At 35.7% G+C, this 9,945-nt stretch overlaps 1 non-coding gene across 1 annotated transcript; it reads left to right on the forward strand.

Annotated features, from left to right (window-relative positions):
- Window positions 1–4,149: 4,149 nt before the first annotated feature.
- On the forward strand, window positions 4,150–4,221 carry TRNAM-CAU. The gene has a single exon. It is a non-coding gene; the product is annotated as a tRNA-Met (tRNA).
- The last annotated feature ends 5,724 nt before the right edge of the window (window positions 4,222–9,945 follow it).

The following is a 9,945-nucleotide window of genomic DNA, read 5'->3' on the forward strand; positions in this document are numbered from 1 at the left end:
CACCAAACCAGTGACCTATCAAGACGACCAAACTTGGGGCATATCAGTTTCTTTTGACAATCAAAAGATTTTTTCTTGTTTTTATAAAGGTGCTTTTCCTCGTTCTCATCTCACCTATGTCATGGATGTCTACCTCTCAGCTAGTTGTTTAACTCAATAAAAATGAGAAGAGAAAGACAGTGTGGTGATTCTGGATAATTTTAGTTGTCTACTTTGGACCAAGAATTTGCTGTTCAGACATATCTTATTTTACCACAGATTATAGAGGGAGTGTAAGACACAATGTATTTGGACCAGTCCTGCTTAAAATTTTCATCAATGACCTTTAGTACTTGTTGATAAAGTTGTAACTGGCGAGGTACCAGCTGACATGCTTGTGGGCAAGGCTGCCATCCAGAGGGGCCAAGGGAGTATGGAAGTACGGACTATCATGAACTATATGATGTTCAACAAAGACATATCTCAAGCCTTGCACTTGGGAAGGAGGAACCCTTTGCACTGATACAGGTTGGGGACAAAGTGCCTGGAGTGCAGCTTTGCTGGAAAGGATGTGAGGAACTTGGCAAACAGTTGAACKGAGCATGAGTTAGCAGTGAGCCCTGGAAGCAAAAGCGTCCAACAGCATCCTCACTCTATTGAGAGGAGCACAGACGGGAGGCTGAGGGGTGCAAATATCTGCTTTTACTCAGCACTTGTTAGATGGCCTCTAGAATACTGCATCTGGTGTCATCCCTGAAGTATATGGATGACACTGATAAACAGGAGGTAATTCATAAGAYGGCCACCACCTTGGGGATGGAACACTCACCCTGTTAAGAGAGACCAAGGGATGTGTTCAGCCTGAAGAAGAAATGACTTTGAAGATATTTAATAGCAGCCTCCACCCAGTGCCTATGGGCAGGTCAACAAGAAGATAGAATCAGATTCTACACTGATCACGGCAGGAAGATGAAAAATGACAGGATGAAACCAGAATAGCTCAGATTTGATATAAGGAAAAAAATTCCCATGAGTACAGTCCAGCAGTAGAGCAGCCTGCCCATCAAGGTATAACAGTGTCTATGCTGGAGGTTTCCAAGACATTGGTATAAGTCTCCTGGAAATGCAAAAGATCATCTTCTCTAAGTAGATAGGTTATTTTGCATTGCACAAATAAACATTGTCTTAGTTTTTTTTTTTTTTTTGACCATGTATGTATACTGATCATTGATTGAGAAAATTAAATAGAATCTATATTAAAAGAGTCTGAAAATATTTTTTATATGCTTGGGAGTTAGATAGTTGGATATAAAAAAAGTGAACCTTTCATTTAGCTATTCAAATTCAATCCAGACTGAGAGCTCGAGAAAGGTAAATACTCAGGAAATAAATCACTTTAATTTGTTAATTATGTATATCAAAGCTCTGACTGTTCACAGCTGTTATATGGAATGGAAAGAGAATATAAAGTTATTAGTCAATGTACAGGTTAAAAAAATCCAGAATACAAAATAAAAATAGGTTGCAGCATCTCTAGTTTTAAAATAATTACCTCAACAGGAAGGTTACACTTTAGAAAGAAATCTAATTAATTATTTTTTTATTATCAGGACAGAGCAGACAGGTAACATTTGGGATCGTAACCTTCATAATGACATGGAGCTATTGTTGAATGGAGTTTTAACTTCTTAAATAGGCATGCAATTTTAAAACTAGAATTACTTAATTAGAAAGTTTCAAATTTTGTACAAATTTATATAGCAAAAAGGGAATATGTAATATGCTAATAGGAATATTAGCATGTTATTGATTTTACCGTATAAGCCAATGAAAGTCTTTTGCTTAAACAGCTATACATTTCATTTACTCACAAAATATGAGTCAATTTAAGCAAATTTTGAGAGAGATCCAGTGTCTCTTGTCTACCTTGTAATTAGGACATGATTGTGAAAACTCAGCTTGTTTAAAATTTAACAAGGAAATGTGGCACTCTGTACTCAAGTATGTGGAGGTAGGKTTGAGTTCCTAGCACCTACCACATATTAAGCAATTTGGGAGACTATGTTCACAAATTAAATCATTTCTGAAAAACTGGTTACATTACAATATAAGATGAGAAGCCAGTATTGCCATGAAAGTSAGATAGATACTGAAGTAGGAAGAAGGTAGAAAGAATTTTAGAGGGCAAAATACAATAGCTAAGTGCTTCCTTCCTCACCRTCTTTTCTGACTACTTAATGGGAAGCAAAGGTCTGCCTCTTGTGTGTGTAAATTCTTCCATGGTGAGAAACCCAGCTGTAGGTCACTCTTTATCCAGGACTGTAGGTGTTATTCGTAATTCTTTAATCCAGTCAAACAATATCCCATCTTTTTCCCTTTTTTATTCTGTCATTAGTTAACAGTGTTGTAAGGCATTATGCTTTCCTGTTACAATGCACTAACAGTACATGTGTCTTTCCAGTTTCCACATTCAACCGGCCTTATTTCTTCTGCATTTACAATTAAGCCTGTTTTCCACTTAATACACACTTAAATCATCCACAGGATTTTAATTGAAGTAAATACTTCCTGAAAAGCATTTATTATAAACATAACCAKCTTGTTACTTGTGTTGCCAAAGAAAATGTATGAGGTCATTTCATTTATCAAACTGAATTGTTTAACTGAGGTTTCTACTGAATATTTTTTATGTCCAAATTAAAAATTCTACACTGTTATGTTTTAAATTTTAAGTAGAGACTGCCCTCAACAAAAAATAAAATCACTGAATGATAGCTGTCTAGTCTGTTACAAAGGTTACTGAAATTAAATATTAGGATTCATGACCATAAAAAAATGCCTCACGATCCTGAAATATATACCTCTCTGTGTTCTCTTACTATTTCAGATCTCATTTTTACCCATGTAGCTGTTTGCAAACTAAGCCAAAATGTGGGATTTGGAACTTCTCCCCACCAAATAAATCATACACCTATGATGTTCTGTAACCTCTTCTGTCAACTTACAAAACAAAGATTTTAATTCACAACACGCGTCATACTTATCTGTACCAATGTAGCTTGTCCCCAGCAATTATCAGATTACAACAGTCATTTTGCAATATCATTTCTATCAGTTTTCTGAACAGCAGTTTTTTCCACAGTGCCTTGATGCTATACTTTTTAAACCTACCACATTGCGTTATCTTAAATTCTTGCAGAATGAGAACCTGCTTGAAAATTTTTCTGCATGGCTTGCTATCCCTTTTGAATGACCACAGCTCCTTCATCTCAAGCACTGTCTTCGATTTCATTCCAGACCCACATGCTCTGGGCGTGGTGACCTCTTTGAATATCTCACCTATAAACCTTTCRTTCTAGTGAATGCTGCATACTGTGGCAATTTGTCTGTTGGGATCATCAGTCCTGCTCTAGAGGTTCACATATGCTCTCTTCAGATGTCTTCATCCAGGAAACACTGCATCTTATTCTGCTCACAGATCATAAGATTCCTCTTTGGTTTAGGTCCCTAATCCCTCAGACTCACAGTCTCTTTTAACTTGTAAGAATAATACTGAAAGGGGGAAAAAAAGACAATAAAACTGGATGTAAAGACAGCCAATCAGTCAGTAACCCCCTCCTTACTCCTCCCTTACCCACTTACAATCAGCACCAGCTGTAGTGCAATTAAACTCAGCAGGTGTTCAGAGGAATTACATTTTATCACCACCATCCCTTCTCTTCCTCTGTTCCCCCTTCTCCCCCCATTTCTACAAGACCTAACTGCCTTTCTTTATGAGTCTATAAAAATAGAGCAAGTCAGATATATAACAGCACTAAAGTAACCAAAGAATTAGTAAAAGAAGATGAAGATAAATTGAAGAAAATGTGCTCACAGACATTCAGGGGAAATGTTTAGAATAAAAACATTAATATTTCTTAAACTGATAGTATAAATGAATCAGGGTGTCGCCATTGTCTTTTCACTTCATGTAAAGCCCTTAACTTGATTGTACAAGGTTCTGAACATCCTTGCATAGATTCAGTAATGTAATTCATCATGTGCTTTTGAAAAGTATGCTGATGGTTTGGTGTAGACTACTCACATGTCTAAAATTAACTATGCGGACAAGGGCGCTAGTGATCATAGTGCTTAACGCTTTGCAGAATCAAATGTTAAATGACAATAAGGAGCAGAGTGGCGCAGAGGGAGCGTGCTGGGCCCATAACCCAGAGGTCGATGGATCGAAACCATCCTCTGCTAAAAATTTATGGCCATAAGCTGAAGCACAGGCAGTTCCATCTCCAGGTGGGGAGGAACTTCTTCACTGTAAGGGTGACAGAGCAGTGGAACAGGCTGCCCRGGGAGGTTGTGGAGTCTGCTTCTCTGGAGAWCTTCAAAACCTGCCTGGATGCCGCCCTGTGCCACATGCTGTAGGTGTCCCTGCTTGAGCAGGAAGGTTGGACTAGATGATCTCTAGAGGTCCCTTCCAATTCTGTGATTTGCCATAAGCCTACATAAGTTCACCTATCTACATCTAAATCTGCGATTTGCCATAATCTTATCAATTCACCAAAATTAACTCTGAAAGGCTTAAATGGAAAAATTCTAGACTCTCCTATTATCAGATAGATAGATAGATATCTGTCTACAAAAAGCTAAGTTAAAGGTGTGTTTTGTACTGTACACTGTCCTTTATAGGAAGAATGAAAACTATTTTTTTTTTTTAGTGTTTCTTTCAAAGATCCTTATTTAGCCTGTCCTTACTCAAAATCTTAGCAGATTTTAGCCTTTTGTTCTATGATAAGTCATCATAAAACTTTCCAGAAGACAGGGTTTTTTTGTATTTCTTCAGCTTAGCAGCATTCTGACTAAGCATAGAGTATCCAAATAGATAAGGGTGGAAGTAGATGACTATTGTGATATTAAAATATAAAAGGTCATTGCTTTAATATAAAATTGCACTTTCCCCCAAAAATGTAACTATTATCAGATCTTGCTGCAAAGTGTATTGTCTACCACATAAAATTTATCATTTTGAAACTGAGTCTTGTACTACTCATATTACAGAAATAATTATTTATTTTGAATGAGCCATTTTCAAGTTTTTCAGAACTCTAACTTTCATTTTACTTAGTTTAGATTTCATATGTCACTGTTACTGCAGAGTTTTTTGTTCCAATGTTGATTGTTGTACCCAACAACTTAATCAACATCTGAATCTTACACTTTTCAACTAATAGAAAATTACTGAAATGGAAACCAACTAGCTGGACTGCCTGTTGCTACATCAAATGGTACAGTTATATGACTAACAGTTTTGACTTCTGTGTAGATTTGAGCTGTATCTGCACCTAAAACAGCATTATAGCAATACCTCATGATAATTTTAATATTACCAGGTATTATATATAATTCTTTATGAGAAATACTTAAAGCAATTTTTTAGTAAAGCATAGTATAGTAATAATATGTGAATACCTTCTTCTAAAAGTTTGTAATTTATAAGAAAAATGTAAAAAGTGGAGAATTTTTCTGTGAAAAGATTTAAATACATACAGAGGAAGTTTTTGTATAAGTTTCTAATTTAATTTCATATAAGAAGCTAAAAGAAGGCATATATTCAAACGGATTAAGTCTGTGCAAAGGTTCAATACTACTCATGGAACAGGTAGGCAGAGGTCCCAYGTGTAAGTTAATCCTGTACTTAGAGACTACTACAAAAATATACAGGTAGGCAGATTAACTTTGAGCAGGCAAGTCCAGTTGCTAACATTTTTTAGTCTCAGGTTGATTCACTTGATATTCTTCCATCATAATTTAAAAATTATATATTTTATATATATATATATATATATAAATTATATATTAATAATTTTTAAATTATGATGGAAGAATATCCATCTAACTTTTAAAGTAGCAAACATAAACAAGAGAAGGCTAGAATATTAATGGCTCATGTGAACATCATTAGCAGGACTAGAGTTGGTAGAGCTAATAAAGTGTTTCAGCAAATTAAGTTGTAATATAAGTGTAATATATATTCTATATAATATAAATAGTAAAGTTTGACACCTCATATAGTTTGAACAATATAGGGTTACTTGACCTGTAATGCAGTAATATCAGACCACTGTACAACTAATCATTTCTTAAGTCATAAAAGGTATGTGTGTGTGTATGGGTATGTGACATAAAGAATACTGGGCTATATTCCAGGTTTTATAAGACAATGTGCTAAAGATGCTTCTTCTCTCCATCCCAGACTTCTTCATTCTTTTTATTTTTTTTCTCTTTATTTCTCATATCATAATCTGCCTGTTTCTCCTTCCAAGGAGCCAAGAAAGGAATTGTTTTGGCATTCCTTCCCATTTCTAAAGGTCAGTTCATTGTAAAGCTTCCAGTTTTGGTTGAAAGCTATCAAAGGATAGATATTTCACCACATTTCCCACAGCTTAAACCTTCTAGAGGCAAATTATTGGAGTTGAATGGGACATTTTTCCCCTAGAAAATAATTCATTTGCCAAAAGAAAGGGAACCCCAGCTATCAGGGGAGTCAGTCTGAATTCACAAAATATTTTCCTTAGGAAAATATTCTTCAATTTTTGATATATAATATCCTGGAAGCAGCTTTTTCTTTTAGCCTGTAGATGAACAGCCCTCAAGTTTGATATAATTTATCTGAAGTATATGTCTGTTTTCTCAATGGAGTCTTATAAAATATGGAACACGAAAACACTCCAATAGGAGATTCTGATTTTTCTAAATTAGCCAACTGCATTGTTACTGAGGCACCTTAATAAAAGTTTACTGCCAAATGAGAAAATTAAATATTTATTTTCCACAATTTAGGTGGTCCATTTGAAGAAACAAACAAACTAAAACTCCGCTTCCTCTTTCATATTTGTATTCCTTTTTTATTTTTTTTTCTTTTGTAAACATCACATTAGGCACTCTGGAGCGGGATGTGTTAATTTCAGTTCAGTAAATGAATGGTGCAATTCAAGATGTTAACATGATCCCAACTTTGTATAGCAAGCAATTAAATAAGGTCTAGGATTTTGAGTACAAAGTCTTTGGTCTGCCTTACTGAAATTGCCGGATAAGTGATCACCATTGAGTAAATCCTTTTTGAATTATTTCTAAAGATGAAGGGAAAAAAATATCAGCAAAGCATTTGAAAAATGAAGTACTGAAAAATGCTTTTAGTTTAACAGTTTCCTGATTTTCTCTTCCTTTGCTGGAAACAATCTTTATAAAAGAAAACATTTTAGTAATGTAGGTCATGTGCAATTCTGTTCTCAACATCTCAAGAAGAATATAGTGGAATTAGAGAAAGTACAGGGGAGGAGAACTAAAACAATTAAGCAGGTAGAACAGCTACCTTTTGAAGGTACCTTCTGCTACCTTCTGCTCTTAATTTCGGAGTGAAGAAGACCACGATGGGGGAAATGCTTTGGCTGAATTTATAAAATATAAAGGTAGTGAATAAACTGAATACACAACTGTTATTCATGATATAAAACTGGTAGGTGGCCAGTTTAAAAGAGTTTAAAGGAACCAATGAACTTCTGGACTTTGCTGCCATAGAATTTGTAGGGGCAGACAATATCAGTAAGTGCAGAAAGGGATTTCAATTAATTTGTGGACAACAGGTCTATAAATAGATACCAAAAGCACTAAGCAGAGATGTAACCTGTACTGCACACATCTAGTGCAGTAATTGAAGATGCTGGTGAAGTAGATGTTCCATAGCTAGTGTCCGGTCTCACGTGTTTTCCCTATGAGGCTTCTCCTTTTATCACTGCTGGAGATAGAATACTGGGCTTGACGGTCTGACCTTGGAGATCATTTTTATGATCCTATCTTATGGCATGTGCTCAAAAGCTGGAAGAGCTTGGAGTAATGTGAATTGGAGGGAAAGAGAGATTTATGAGAAGCAGCATCTGCACCATCCCTGGTGCTCGCTTAACTCAGAACTAAATARAAAGTGGGAGTTTCTGCCTCTCATAAATGCAATATACAAGCTGAACAGCATTKTTGCCGTTTTTGAAAGGTAATGTTTTCCACTGTTTGCTAAATATTTATCATCATGACAAGCCTGTTTTTTAGTAATGAAGATTACTGTACTGGTTAATACCTCTGAAAATTGCTCTGATTTGCTGTTAGTATTAGTAGGAGTGACAGTCTTTTGTTAAGATGAAGGGTGGTGGAAGTAAATAATGGCTGATATTAGCTACTTAGCATTGCTTGTCCTTTCACTTTGCCATTGGACTAACCTAAGTAGACCGGATTGAACACAGAAAAAAAAAAAAAAAAAAAAAAAAAAAAAGACATAGATATGTGATAAGGAAAATAAATAGTGGGTTTGAATTCTCTCATACACAAAGTATATCAAAAAAGAAGTATATGCAGTACATAAAAGTATAACACTCTCCAGAAAGCCTTCAGTCTACTAAATTGCTTTGCATGCACCATGTTCCTTCCTATTTTCCCAGGTTCTCCTGCAGAAAAACTATAGGCTTACAGAGGCTGATTTGCAAATGTCCTGTGTTCACACCTCGACTATAATTTCTCTTCTGCCCTTTCTGCCTTGTCTCTGGCTTCACATTTATTACAGATATGACTAGTCTTTCTCACCACTTCTCATTTATATAAATTTATAATGCACCAAAATATTTACTCTCCTAAAACATAGCAAAGACACCTGTAGCATAGRAGTAGCCTCCTGTGCTTTGTAAGCCACCCTTATACTATGATCTCCCTGTGAAGGGTCTAATTCTTCATTCTTTCCTTTGTTGCTTGAGAAAGGAGAATTATGAATCTCTTACTGAGAGCAATCCCTTCCAGTGTGATCTTACCTGCAGTCAGCTTGCATGGGAATACCAACATATCCACCAGTCCTACTCTTAAGTCAGGTAAATACTGAAATACTGCTGAATCTTCTAGTGCTGGAAATAGCAATTCATACACTATCAGCTTATCTACTCTCCACTTCCTCTCATCTTTTGCATGAAGCAACTGTAATTGAAGCAAATAATATTGTTGACTAACCYGAAAAACAATTTTTTAACAAATAAAACACCATTCAGTTACAGACATAGCTATGTCCATAGGTATGTCTATTGTGACATCCTGAAAAATGTCTGATTGTCTATACTCTCATTTCCAACTCTTTACTGTTCCCTCTTAATATTTACTTCCATATTTTAATTTGTAACTGTCCCATAGATATTTGAAATGCATCCTTTTTAAGTAGTAGGGTTTATATATAAATATATATATTATTATATATATATATTTATATATATATATTATTATTCTCTTTTTTTTTCTAACCGTACTGAAAGTAACAGCTTAACAATCATGGATCCTTAGGTAACCATCAGTTTTCCGCTCAGAAATTAATTGGTCTTTTTCTCTCATAATGAGGGATTAGAACAGCATTAGAGAGTAGCTATATTTTTTAGAAACACTAATGATGTTTTATTAGGAGCCACTTTAGCATTCATTCTTAATAATTTCCTTTATTCTCATTGTTCCTCTGTGTTCAATCAGACAGTTTCCCTTCTCATTTTTGTCTAGGTGCCAAATAGTAAAGACAGAAGCAGTTTCTCTTCGGTGTTTAATTTTCAGTTCTGATGTCTGATATCATTATGGCCCAAATGTGCAATTAGCAATCACAGCACATTCCGCCAACTTTAGCTGAAAACTACTCTATTTGGGGTGGGCTGTTCAACAGAATTACCAACTGGAGGCACAGCATGTTCTTGGCAAAACAGCCTGGATAACAGCAGCTGACAAGATAGAAATGTGACAATGTGCATGGGTAGGACACCCAAAATTGTCTGAGAAAATTGAAGCTGGAATATGGAGTTGCAAGATGGCAGTAAAGCTGAGGCAATGGCAGCCCTTTGCCATCAGGGCTTTGCCCAGCCRGTGTGGACATCATGTCCAGCTCACCCGTGGACAGCAGGAGGGCACCCA

The sequence above is a fragment of the Nothoprocta perdicaria genome, unplaced genomic scaffold (genome assembly GCF_003342845.1).
Source record: "Nothoprocta perdicaria isolate Ctin4 unplaced genomic scaffold, notPer1 scaffold_60, whole genome shotgun sequence".
NCBI classification, from domain to species: Eukaryota; Metazoa; Chordata; class Aves; order Tinamiformes; family Tinamidae; genus Nothoprocta; species Nothoprocta perdicaria.